This window comes from Arachis ipaensis, chromosome B3 (genome assembly GCF_059453495.1).
Source record: "Arachis ipaensis isolate K30076 ecotype BB chromosome B3, ASM5945349v1, whole genome shotgun sequence".
Taxonomy (NCBI): Eukaryota; Viridiplantae; Streptophyta; class Magnoliopsida; order Fabales; family Fabaceae; genus Arachis; species Arachis ipaensis.
Genome location: NC_142438.1, coordinates 13,481,215 through 13,495,417, shown reverse-complemented (window position 1 = coordinate 13,495,417; position 14,203 = coordinate 13,481,215). Strand labels below are relative to the sequence as shown.

General features: G+C 38.2%; 1 pseudogene; it reads left to right on the top strand.

Moving 5' to 3' along the window:
• The first annotated feature begins 8,312 nt into the window (after positions 1-8,312).
• The window catches only part of LOC148569878 (protein PNS1-like), a 29,485-nt pseudogene continuing 23,594 nt past the window's right edge, over positions 8,313-14,203 (top strand).

Genomic DNA, 14,203 nt, shown 5'->3' with positions numbered 1-14,203 from the left:
TATATATATATATTATTCAAAATAGACTTTTGGATTTAAGAAGAGGCATGCAAGTGCAATAAAAGGCATATGCGGCACAATTATCCGGTGCCCTTTCCAGCAATGAAAACCATCTTAGTGATGATAACAATGAAAAGACAAAGAGAATAATGGATAATGGATAACGGTCAACGATCAAAGCTCAAAAGAAAGTTATTCAAGGTACGCAAATTACAGGAACACAAGTCGTTAATAACATGACATGTCAGATTCTTAATTATAAGTACTGGAACTCTCATAATAAATCAAATTTATTCTCACAAGTGATTAGTTAAACTCACCACCTCATTAATTATTGCCATCAAATTCAGGTGTATTAGTCCAATAACAAACAAATTTGGAGTTCAAGTAAGAAAACTACATATCATAAGAGTAGGTTGTCACTGATGATGCTATAACTACTCCAAAAAATTATGTTAATTAAAGACAGATACACCTCGACTTGATGGACTTTTACAAAAGTATTTTTAAAACAAAAAATAAAATAAAATTCAAGTAAATAAAAAATCAAAATAAAACTAAAAATAAATATAAAATATAAAAAATTCAATTATTTCATATTTTATACATATTATATTATTAATAAAATAAAAAATAAAATATTAAATTTAAATAAAATTAAAAATAATAAAATCTTAAAGAAATTCAACGTAATGCAAATAACATAATCATCAAGTTCTTAATAAAATTAAAATAACACAAATAAAAATAAACTAGTTATTTATTTTAGGTTAACTTTATAAAAAACAAATATATTAAACTAATAATTCAAATAATTATTTTAGTAGTTACTTTGAGTTTTTACAAGAAAAAAGATTTTAATATCCATTTTTTAATATCCATTTTAATATTAATATCCACACGATCTAATTTTTTAATTCGTGTTACAGAATACATAGGTTATATAATTAATTATTTACCTATTCTGCAAAAAATAATAAATTAAGAATAATATAGTAAATTCGTTTTTAAAATTTTTTGGTTGAAAAATTTAATTTTCAACAAATTTTAATTATTAAATCAGTTACTAAATTTATTACACAAATTAATTTTCATCTTAAATTCTGTAATAAATAGACAAATCAACTTTTATTATTATTTAAAAAAATATTAAAAAATTATCAAAATTTATTATTTTTTATTATTTAGCTATTGACTCAATTCTTTTAGTTTAATCTTTTTAATTTAATAATCTAAGAACATATTTTATCCCATATTTTTAGACATTAATGATTAAGCGATGACCAAAAATAATAAATTCTAATAGCCTTTTAGTATTTTTTTATTAAATAATAAAAATATGAATATCTATATAGAACAAATAATTTAATATAAAAATTAATTTCTTTTAACAAAATAAAAGTTTAAACAATGATTTGATAATTAAAATTATTAGAAAACTAAAATAATGTTTCATAAAAATTTTCTTAAATATCGATCCAGTCATAAATTAATTAGCACTAACTTACTACGATTAAGATTAGTAATTTTGTTCAATGTAAGACATGATGACGAATAATTTTGCATCCCAAATAAAACTAGTTTAATAAAATTTTGTTGAATCAAAGGTTATGTTTCAATAAGGTGAACTTGCTCTATCTATAGTTATGAACATGAACAATGTTTACTTGTTTTGTTTTCGTCAAAGGCAAGCTTTTAATTTTTTGTTAACCGCTAAGTGAAATAGATACATTTTTTGTTATTAGGATCTCTTCCACCGCTAAGTGAAATAGATATATTGGTAATGAATTAGTCATGATATTAATGAATAGTAAAAATTTCATAATAGTAATAAATAATATTATAATAACTAAATTAAAATCCGTACAATGCATAAAAAGAAAAAATAATTTATAATATAAATTTAAAAGTGTTATATTGTATATAAATTGATTAAATAATATATAAATTAATATTAAATTTAAAAATATTGTACAAAGTATTAATTTTGTGATTTGTATATTATAAGACCCGGTTAATTAACGGCTAATTAACTCATAAATGAGAATTTATTCTAGAAAGCTAAAAATGTGATTTTTATGGCTTAATATGATAAAGGAGATTGAGACGAGAATTTCGGTACCAATTTTATAGAAATCGGACCAAGAATGGACCGAACGGGACAAACCGGGCCAACCGGACCCAAAGTGGGCCCTTGGCCCAACTAAACTAAACCTAATACACTCATTTCAGCACTCTCTCTCCTCACTACACTCAAGAAACACGCTGAAATGGAGGCCATGGAGGGAAGAACACTCTCTCAAGTTCTTTCTTTCATTTGATCTTCAAACCACCATAACTTTTGATCTAGAGCTCCGATTGCCGCATTGTTTGCGGCCACGCGTTCACCGTGGAGAGCTCTAAAAAACTCATACAATCAATTTTGAGGTAAGCCACGTTTTGCTCTTCGAATTTCCAGCTTTAATTTCGAGTTTTATGAGAAAAAATATTGAGATTTTGGGCTCTTTGATGTTATAGGACCCAACTCTCTTGAAGGAGAAGGTTAATCTTGTCTCCTTGGACCTTGGGTGTGGTAAGATTCTCAACCCTAGTGTAAATTGTTGTTCTATGATGTTTGGGTATTGAGATGTTGTGTATGGGTATAATGATTGTGGCTTAGGTTGTGTGTATGTGAATATTGGTGCTTAATTGGTAATTTTGGAAAGTTGGGGAGAGAGTTTTGTGTGATAAAATCTGTTCTTGGAGGTGTTGAGACCTTGAGAGCTTGAGGAAAAGTGATTTGGAAGTGCTCCGGTTGAGCTTGGGAAATCGGCTAAGGTATGGTCACGGTTTCTCGTATCTAATATGTAATGTGGTAGGAAATACTTAGGCTAGAGGCCCTAAGATAGGCATTGAATTGATGATGTTGTTGAATGGTTGAGATATATGATGTGATCATATATGTGACTATGAATATTGATGCCTTGATTGTGTGATATATGAGAAAATGCATGTTGTGATATATGCTTGATGAATGACTGAGGTTGAATTGGTGGGTGGTACCATGTTGATGGTGAGTATGATGATGAGTATGTATAATGATGTTTGATTAGAAATGGTATTATTGGAAATTGGGATGAGGAAGGATGTATGACATGATATTGTGTTTGTCCTTTAGCCATTGATTGAGAAGTGTTAAAATGGTTAGATGGTGGTTTTGGGAATTTTGGTAAAGTGTCAATGTGTGAGTTGAGGATGGCTTGATGTTGATTTTGGTACATTTTGATTGATTTCAAATAGGGTTGAAATTGGCATGTTTTGGTTGATTTTGAAAATAGTTGAAAGTGGCTTATTTTGAAAATGGCACTTTGTGGTTTTGTATGAAAATATGGTTTTTGTGCATGCTTTGACGGGACATAACTTGGACTACGGATCTTCGTTTTGTACCAAACTTATTTAGAAATAAAATTGGATCCGGGATGTCCATGCCGTTCGAAGAACGGGCGAAAAACGATTTAAAACGAGAAAGTTATGTCCTTCGAAAGATTGGGGGTTGAATCTGTGAATTCTGCAGCTTTTAACTTAGAAAATTTTTAGCAGAATAACCCCCCACGCGTAGGCGCACTTGGTGCGTGCGCGTCGATCTTCAAGAAGGCACAATCCACGCGTGCGCGTGGTGTGCGCGAGTGCGTCGATACACTGCACCAAATGCCCAGCCTTTTTCCAGAGAGTTGTGCCAGAGTTATGCCAATTTTGTGCCTGGGGCGCAAATGTGCCCGCGCGTACGCGTGGGTGACGCGTACGCGTCGTTGGCTATTTTTCAATCCACGCGTTTGCGTGTATGGCGCTTGCACGCCGATAAGCTTTGTGGCCATCCACGCATGCGCGTGGAGTGCGCGTACGCGTGGCCCTGTTTTCATCCCAAAGTTAGTTTTTGAGTTTTAAAAGCCAAATTTCATACTTCTAAGCCTCCGATCTCACCACTTATGTCTTAAATCATTATGATATGCCTAGCAATGAGACAAGGAGCTAGTAAATGTGGTAACTAGCGAGTGAAGCAAGGGAAAAATGAATGATCAATGAGGATCAAAGATGATTATGTGAGATGCGGAGGATGGCGGTGGAAGTGCTTGTTATGCCATGGGCCGAAGGGCCGTAATTGTTAATGAATTGGCTGGTTATGGATTTAACTGTGAGCCGGATGGCTAGATTATTGTCGTGTTACGGCGGAGCCATGATTATGGCTAAGTATAAATGCATATATGATGTTGAATGATTTGTGAATGTTGCACTTCCACTATTGGAGATGAGAGTTTTCCTGGGAGAAAGCAGTGGCTAGCCACCACGTGCTCCAGATTGAGACTCGAAGCTCTTTTGACCCTATGTCGTAAGTGTGGCTGGGCACTGTGAAAGTTCCGGATGAGCTCGCCCCCGTAAATATTCACCAGTGATGGTGATGGATATGGATCATGATTATGATCAAGTTTATGATGAGTATAACTCGAGTTGGGGATGCGCGACAGAGGGACAGTCCAATGGTTAGCTACCAGGACTTGTCGGGCTGGCTCTATAACCGACAGATGATATCATCAGCCACTAGGGACAGGCATTCATCATATGCATACTATATGAATTATTTGAGATTGCCTATTTGACTGCATATTACTTGCTAATTGTCTAAATGCCTTATCTGTTCCTATTTGTAAATCTCTTGTCTGATATAACTGTGTTTGCTATATTATACTCCTGCTGGTGGTTGGGAGGTCTGAAGGAATTGAAAAGGGAAGTATTAGTTAGACTGAAGGATCTTTAGTCAGATGCCCTTTATGGTTTAGCTTGTTTATAAGCTCTGATTTTATCTGGAGGAAGTTCTAGGATTGCCTTCGGCTTTCCTCTATTATTATGTATTATATATGTGGAAGCTATTACCATGTTGGGGACCTCTGGTTCTCACCCATGCGGATTTTGTGGTTTTCAGATGCAGGGCATGAGGTTTCTCGCTGAAGCATGCTGGAGGCTTCTGGATTAGCGAAGATTCTTGTTCTCTGGACTCTGTTTTGGTTTATATGTTTTGCTTAGATACTTTTATCTCCATTACATAATACCAACTGTGATGACTTCTCTTATAGGAGATTTTTGGAGAATAGGTTTCTGTATTTGTGTCCCTTTGGGTTTCCTTTGGGGTTTCCTTATTTTATTATATGTATATATTGCTATGCTCGGACCGGTTATCTTCGCATCCGGATTTGAGTTTTGATATTCCCGTTTTTGACACTCTTTTGTATATATATAATCTTGCGTTAACTTATCCTTTGCTTGTTACGTTATCGATCGGAGTGTTGCGCTTTCGAGTTGCGATTTTTGTTTACCCCTTTTTCCACAAAGGCTCCTAGTTATAATTCTTATTCACACTACTATATGTACTAATTTTTTTTTATTTTAGAGGTCGTAATACCTTGCCATCTCTAAATTATGACTTAAGCATAAGACTCTGTATGGTAGGGTGTTACATTATGGTATCAGAGCAGTTCGTTCCTGTAGAGCCTGAGGGACGGACTGACTATGCTTCTGTGTATTCTCTGTATGTGTGTTATGTGCTATTAGTATATCTGCTTGATATAATTGGCATAAACGTTCATGAGCATGCATTTGGGACTTTGAAGCACTAGACTTCTGATATTGAGACTGATCAACTTAATATCGATTGTTTGGTGTGTATAGGAACCAGATGGCGCCTCGTGGACACGGTAGAGGTCGTAGGAGAGGTCATACGAATGCTCGTGTGCCGGAGATTAACCCTAATGACCCGGTGAACTTTATGACTGCGTTGGAGAACATGGCTGCTGCTATGCAAGCCACTGCTGAGGCTCTTAGTCAACAGATGAACAACCATGGTAATGACGAAGGTGGAGTTCAGGGCCCGATGACACTGGCAAACTTTTTGAAGGTTAATCCACCTAAGTTCAAGGGAACCACTAGCCCGACTGAGGCCGATACATGGTTTCAGGCCATGGAACGAGCACTGCAAGCGCAGGTGGTACCTGAAGGGCAGCGTGTGGAGTTCGCTACCTATTTGCTCACTGGGGAAGCGTCGCATTGGTGGCAAGGAATCCGACGCCTCCTGCAGCAGGGTGATGATTATATCACCTGGGATGTCTTCCAAGAGGAGTTCTATAAGAAGTACTTTCCGACTTCTGCTAGGACGGCCAAGGAGCTTGAATTGTTGCAGCTGAAGCAGGGTATTATGTCGAGTATACTGACAAGTTTGAGGAGCTGTTCATATTCTCTCGTATGTGTCAAGGGACTCCGGTGGAATATGAGGAATGGAAGTGTGTTAAGTACGAAGGAGGACTCCGGAGTGATATTTTCAGTTCAGTGGGACCAATGGAGATTAGGACTTTCTCCGAGTTGGTGAACAAGTGTAGGGTTATTGAAGAGTGTATGAAGAGGGCAGCCGCTGAGAAAGGAAGTCACAAAGGATCATTCCCACAGAACCGAGGGAAGAGCTTTGCACCTAGAGGTCTGCCTTTCAAGAGGGGAGGTTCTTTTAGGAGGCCCAACAACAACAACTCCCAAGGGAAAAAAGGTTTGGAAAGCAGCCTCAGAATGATCAAGCTTGTACTAGGTGTGGAAGTCACCATCCAGGAGCACCGTGCAAGGCCGGATGGGGTTTGTGCTACAATTGTGGAAAGGCGGGGCATAAAGCCGCAAGTTGTCCGGAGCAGCAGAAGCAAGGTGCTGGGAAAGCACAACAGACTGGTCGGGTGTTCACCACCTCAGCTAGGGGTGCAAAGGGATCCGAGACACTCATTCGAGGTAACTGTGAAATGGATGGTCAAACTTTAAATGCTTTATTTGATTCGGGAGCATCGCATTCATTCATTGCATTTGAGAAAGCCCATGAGTTAGGATTGAAGATCGTAACCTTAGGTTATGACCTAAAAGTATATAATGCTACCCATGAAGCCATGGTAACTAGGCTAGGATGCCCGAAAGTTTCGTTTAGGTTCAAGCAGCGTGATTTTGTCCATAATTTAATCTGCTTACCGATGATCGGTCTTGATCTTATCTTGGGATTGGACTGGTTATCTGAGAACCATGTTCTGCTTGATTGTTCTACAAAGTCGGTGTACTTTATGCCAGAAGATACAGAAGGGCCGGTCGTGGTAAATAATTATTACTTGAATTCGATGATGGTGAACTGTTCTGGAATCGAATGTCAGGGTATCCTGTTGTTAACCGCGGGTGTTTCGGGTGATGACCAAAGGTTGGATCAGATTCCAGTAGTGTGTGAGTTTCTGGAAGTGTTTCCCGATGATATTGAAGAATTTCCACCTAACCGAGAGGTCGAGTTTGCTATTGAATTGGTGCCTGGGGTGGGACCAATCTCAAGTGCTCCTTATAGAATGTCACCGTTAGAGATGGCCGAGCTAAAGTCTCAGTTAGAGGAATTATTGGGTAAGAACTTTATTAGACCAAGTGTTTCTCCGTTGGGTGCTCCAGTGTTACCGGTAAAGAAGAAAGATGAAAGTATGCGGCTCTGTGTGGATTACAGGCAGCTGAACAAGGTCACCATAAAGAATAAGTACCCATTGCCGAGGATTAATGATCTCATGGATTAGTTACAAGGAGCTGGGGTTTTCTCCAAGATCGATTTGCGATCCGGTTATCACCAGATAAGGGTGAGGGGAGAGGATATCCCTAAGACCGCTTTCAGGACTCGTTATGGTCATTACGAGTACACTGTATTGTCTTTTGGGTTGACAAACGCTCCTGCAGTATTCATGGATTATATGAATAGAGTGTTCCGTCCGTTTCTGGATAAATTCGTTGTTGTCTTCATTGACGACATACTGATTTACTCCAAGACTGAAGAAGAGCATGCGGAACACTTGCGGACCGCGTTGCAGATTTTAAAGGAGAAGAAACTCTATGCGAAACTGTCTAAGTGTGAGTTCTGGAAGAGTGAGGTGAAGTTTTTGGGTCACGTGGTGAGTAAGAAGAGAATAGTCGTAGATCCAACTAAGTTTTTGCTCATCTACTTATTAAATGAAAATAATATTAATGTTAAATACATAAAATAATCCAAAAAAAAATAAATATCAACAAAAGATTGAAATAGAAAAAGAATTATAAAGAAAGAAGACTATATCACCTAACAAACATTTTATTCATTCTTATATGACAAAATAGAATAATATCATATATCTAAAATTTTTATATAACTACTTTAATTTCTCTTACATATTATAAAAAGAACATGGTAAGTCAATGATTTTCTTACAAACTGTTGCAACATTTATAAAAAGAAATTTCAAAATTTTGCATGGTTGATGGAGATGAGAGCAGTTGAGGGAGCTTCTGAACAAGTGAGAGAACAAAATGCAAAGGAGGAAGAGGAACAAGGAACATTTGACTTGGAGAATGGACAAATGAAGTTTGAAGAGAAAGTGATGAGTGATCATAATAATAATGGTGATAAAGAATTTCAAGCCTCCAAGTTTCAGAGGTTGAATCCCACAAACCCTTTAAGGATTGTGATCAACAATGCCACCAGATCGAGTTGCTTCTCTTTCTCCTGATCATCATCATCATCAATCTCAACAACCACCACCTTCTCAGCCTCCTTCTACTCCATCAATCCCACAAGTATGTTCTCTTTTCTTGAATATTGCAGACAAATTACTGCTTAAATTCAACTACTTCATTGAATAAAATATTAGATAGATGTAAAAAAAGTAGAGGAACACCCAAAAAATCTATATACCAGCGGTCAAAAAAGACCTACATGTATAGAAAATTTTACCGTAGACATGATAAATGATACAATTCAATAGCATCTGTTAATCTATGTAGTCGATTTCATCTGGTAGGATAAAACTTTGTTGTTGCTGCTGTTGTTGTTTTACGTGTTTGTAACAAAAATGTTTCAATGTTATTTTTATTACTAATTATAACAGCAACCGGTGATACTGAATTCAAGAAGATACACCAACAAGATTACCCTGTTTCTGTTCCTTCTTCACATGTTAATAGCCATAGCATTGGTTGCTTTTCTTATATTCAAGGGAGTTGAAGGACTAATCCAACCCTCATCAGATTCTAAAAGGAGAAAACAAACAAGGGTAGTGAAGTATTTTCTACCTCAAGTAGAAGCAGCTTCAGTTCTAAGCATTGTTCTAGCACTAACATGGCAAACTGCAATAAGAAAATGGACAAATTTCATGACACATTTCACACTATGGTGTTCTTTTTTCATGTCACTCTCTGCTGGAATTCGCCTTCTCTGCTTCTAAAAGCCTCCAACAGATGATGTTGGAGTTTCTCTCATTGCATTTTCAATAGGGAATGGTTTATATGCATGTTGGGTTCAGAACAGAATCAAATTTTGCACCAAAATTCTAACACTTTCACTTCAACCTGTTTCCAAGTTCCATGATCTGAACCAGCCAACTTTTTACATACTTGGTGCTGCATTGTTTTGGATGTCACTATGAAGTTTAGCAGTGATTGGTGCATTGAATTTCTATTTGCCTTCATTGGTGATCATTGCTTTGGTTTTGAGCTTGTCTTGGACTTCAGAGATTATGAGGAATGTTGTGAACATTAGTGTTAGTAGAGTTGTTGCTTTGTATTATCTTAGGAGAATGCAATCTAGCACTCAGTTTGGATTCTTGAGGGCATTGACAAGGAACCTTGGGAGTGCTTGTTTGGGATCTCTGGTCATGCCCGCGATCGAGGCGACAAGGGTTGTTGCAAGGTTTCTGAATTTGGTTGAGGGGGAAGATGAGTTCTTATTTTGTTGTGCTAGGTGTTGCTTCAGAGTCATGGAATCTATCTTCAGATATGGGAATGGTTGGGCCTATGTTCAGGCAGTGGTGGAGCTTAGTACAGATGGTATCAGAGCCGGAGTCCGGATCGATGTGCCAGCGAGGGCGCTGGGCTCCCTTAGGGGGTGGATTGTAAGGCCAAATCGGTTGGGGAGGGGAACGAAGCATGCCTTATAAGGGTGTGGATACCTCTCCCTAACATGATGGATTTTGACGAGTGAGTGTGGGAGGCTTCGGCTAGCATCCCTATCGTCAAAGGCAAAACCGTGAGGCCTTGTGTGCCAAAGCGGATAATATCATGCTAGCAGGTGGTCTGGGCTGTTACAACTTTAACCTTAACTTTTTGGAACGAGATCTTGAGAAATGGCTTTAAATTTGGCAATATCACCAAAACCAGAGATATGAGATTAGACGAGCTTATTTTAAATGGGGTCCATATCAAAAACATCTTGACAATTATTTTCTATCTAGCCCCCCAAAATTTTGTTTCAAGTTCCACCACTGTGTTCAGGTACATAAAACTACTAAACTATTTGCTTCATCAAAATATTGATAGTGTTAAATAATGTTGGTAAGCAATTTGGGGCTATTAGAATTGAAATTGTTACTTTAACATGTATGGCCATAGAAATCATATATTTATTTAATATGACTAAGACATGGTTTATTTGAATTGATGTTATGTTAACAGATAGCTGCCTATAGTAAAGGTTTTGTAGCTGCATCCCAAGACACCTGGTCACTGTTTAAGAGACTTGAAATGGAGCCAATTGTAGACTTAGATATAACTAGCTCAATTTGCTTCCTCTCTGGGGTTAGCATTGCCTCCATCTCTGTCATTGCAGTGTCTGCTTGGACCTCCCAATTGTACGAAAATTTCACTGCCACTCTCGCCCTTCTCACATTTTTCATTGGATACCTTCTGGTTAGTACTATGTTTCACTCTTTTCCTTTTAAAATTAATTTATGATGAATCGTTATATTATTAATGTTAACATGTATGTTGTATTGTTTATGATGGTGCAGACTAGGATTACCATGGCATTACCTCATGCATGTGAGTTGTTACTATGTGAAAAAATTAAACACAAACCAAATAATTTTTGGACACTTATTCTTTAGGACAAAAATTTTTTTTCTTGTTATTATGTGAAAGGAGTATATGAATTGTGAAGTAGCAGAACCAAACTAGGCCCAAAAAGTGATGGTTCAAGAGCTGGGCTTGTAATCCATCCGCCGTTGGAGGCCCGCAGTTGTTGCTGCTCTGTGAAGCCAGCCTGGCGCAGTGCCCCTGAGTTTAGGAGTCAGGACTCAGAGAATTGTGAAGTAGCAGAACCAAACTAGGCCCAAAAAGTGATGGTTCAAGAGCTGGGCTTGTAATCCATCCGCCGTTGGAGGCCCCGCAGTTGTTGCTGCTCTGTGAAGCCAGCCTGGCGAGGTAGAGCTATGTTCCATCACCAAACAGCCCCCACTTGGGTTACAAGTTAGAGTTACCTAACTCGGCTAGCCATTATTCGTGTACCTAAATTTTGTTTCAAGTTCCACCACTGTGTTCAGGTACATAAAACTACTAAACTATTTGCTTCATCAAAATATTGATAGTGTTAAATAATGTTGGTAAGCAATTTGGGGCTATTAGAATTGAAATTGTTACTTTAACATGTATGGCCATAGAAATCATATATTTATTTAATATGACTAAGACATGGTTTATTTGAATTGATGTTATGTTAACAGATAGCTGCCTATAGTAAAGGTTTTGTAGCTGCATCCCAAGACACCTGGTCACTGTTTAAGAGACTTGAAATGGAGCCAATTGTAGACTTAGATATAACTAGCTCAATTTGCTTCCTCTCTGGGGTTAGCATTGCCTCCATCTCTGTCATTGCAGTGTCTGCTTGGACCTCCCAATTGTACGAAAATTTCACTGCCACTCTCGCCCTTCTCACATTTTTCATTGGATACCTTCTGGTTAGTACTATGTTTCACTCTTTTCCTTTTAAAATTAATTTATGATGAATCGTTATATTATTAATGTTAACATGTATGTTGTATTGTTTATGATGGTGCAGACTAGGATTACCATGGCATTACCTCATGCATGTGAGTTGTTACTATGTGAAAAAATTAAACACAAACCAAATAATTTTTGGACACTTATTCTTTAGGACAAAAATTTTTTTTCTTGTTATTATGTGAAAGGAGTATATGAATTGTGAAGTAGCAGAACCAAACTAGGCCCAAAAAGTGATGGTTCAAGAGCTGGGCTTGTAATCCATCCGCCGTTGTTGCTGCTCTGTGAAGCCAGCCTGGCGCAGTGCCCCTGAGTTTAGGAGTCAGGACTCAGAGAATTGTGAAGTAGCAGAACCAAACTAGGCCCAAAAAGTGATGGTTCAAGAGCTGGGCTTGTAATCCATCCGCCGTTGGAGGCCCCGCAGTTGTTGCTGCTCTGTGAAGCCAGCCTGGCGAGGTAGAGCTATGTTCCATCACCAAACAGCCCCCACTTGGGTTACAAGTTAGAGTTACCTAACTCGGCTAGCCATTATTCGTGAAGTAGCAGAACCAAACTAGGCCCAAAAAGTGATGGTTCAAGAGCTGGGCTTGTAATCCATCCGCCGTTGGAGGCCCCGCAGTTGTTGCTGCTCTGTGAAGCCAGCCTGGCGAGGTAGAGCTATGTTCCATCACCAAACAGCCCCCACTTGGGTTACAAGTTAGAGTTACCTAACTCGGCTAGCCATTATTCGTGAAGTAGCAGAACCAAACTAGGCCCAAAAAGTGATGGTTCAAGAGCTGGGCTTGTAATCCATCCGCCGTTGGAGGCCCCGCAGTTGTTGCTGCTCTGTGAAGCCAGCCTGGCGAGGTAGAGCTATGTTCCATCACCAAACAGCCCCCACTTGGGTTACAAGTTAGAGTTACCTAACTCGGCTAGCCATTATTCGTGTAAGTGGTTTTATAAACATTATTATCTATCTTTTCTCCATCGATGTAGGACTTACTGTTATAAACATTGTTACAAGCTCTCCTTCTCCCTCCTTTTACGTGCTCTGCCTCCTGTGTGGTCGCCGCTCGTGCTTCGCGCTCAACGCTACAACCCTCACTCTCTCAGACCTTCGAACCTCTGTTCTCAGACAGCCACCGTTCCAGCCTCCACTCTCGCACCTGAGACCACCTCCACCATCGTTACTCGGACTCCAGGTAACAGCTCTCACTCGCGAACAACCGCTCTGCCTCCTGCATGTGGGAGCCTCCGCCGGTCTCCGAACCCGCACCCCCGCCAGCCTCAAACACCGCACCTGAGGCGACCTCCACCCTCTAGATTCGAACAAAAAATCTCTTTTCCCACCCTCATTCAGCGACGTTCGTCTTCTCCCTTTGCAACTAGGAGCTCAGCCCAGCTCCTCCTTTTTGGCGTCATTGTCACCGCACCTCCAGCAGTGGCAATAACATAGTACCACTGCATTCTTCTCCCCTTCCTTTGCTTCAAGAACCCTAGTCATCACCTCAGGTTCTCTCTTTGCTCTGCTTTCCAGTCTATTTTCTTTAATTAGTTAGTTAGTTAGAATTTGCATGTTGTTAGTGGATTTAAGTGGTTAAGATAGGTTAGGATTAGTTTATTAGATCTTTGTTAAGTTGCAAGTGTTGGATTATGGCGGTTATGGATTGAACGCTGCTGAAAATTGATTGATTATGCTGAATTTCTGAATTGCACACCACATGTTTGATTGAATGCCTATGTGATGCTTTGCATTTGATTTATATGTTGTAGCTACCATAAAGATTAAATGGCTTGTTAATTTGTTTGTTACTCATTTTTGTTCATTGTTAATTTGCTTGCTAATTTTTGTGCATCCTCTGCCAGCTTGAATTGTTGTTTTTTTCTTTTTATTTATGCATGCTTTTCCTGTTTTCAATATCAATTTCAATAATGTTTAAAAAGTTTAGCTTGTTGAATATGTTGCTCATGAATCTTGATCTGTTGCTTTTGGTTCTTCAGCATTACTCTTGTAAAGTTACATGCATTTCAAGTCTCAAGAAACAAGAGACATTCTCTGGTTTCTCTTATTGTTTTTGGTTATATTTACAAAATTAATCAAACAACAGTGTTTAATATAGTCATTGGCTTCGTTATCAGTATGTTTGTTCACTTCTGTGATCTCCTAACTTTCACGAATTATGTAAACTGCACACTGTAAACAGACATTTCCATTGGTCCTTCGTTCCCAATGTGTTGTATGATAAGACCTTCAAATTCTGAATTCACAACTTTCATCTGTGTTGGCTAATTCCATCTTCAAAGTGAGAATAAAAATATAAAAGCATGATTCCTTCATAAATCATCAGTCATAATAAAAAAAAAGTTATTAATCCTAAGACATCTATATCTGACTTATTAA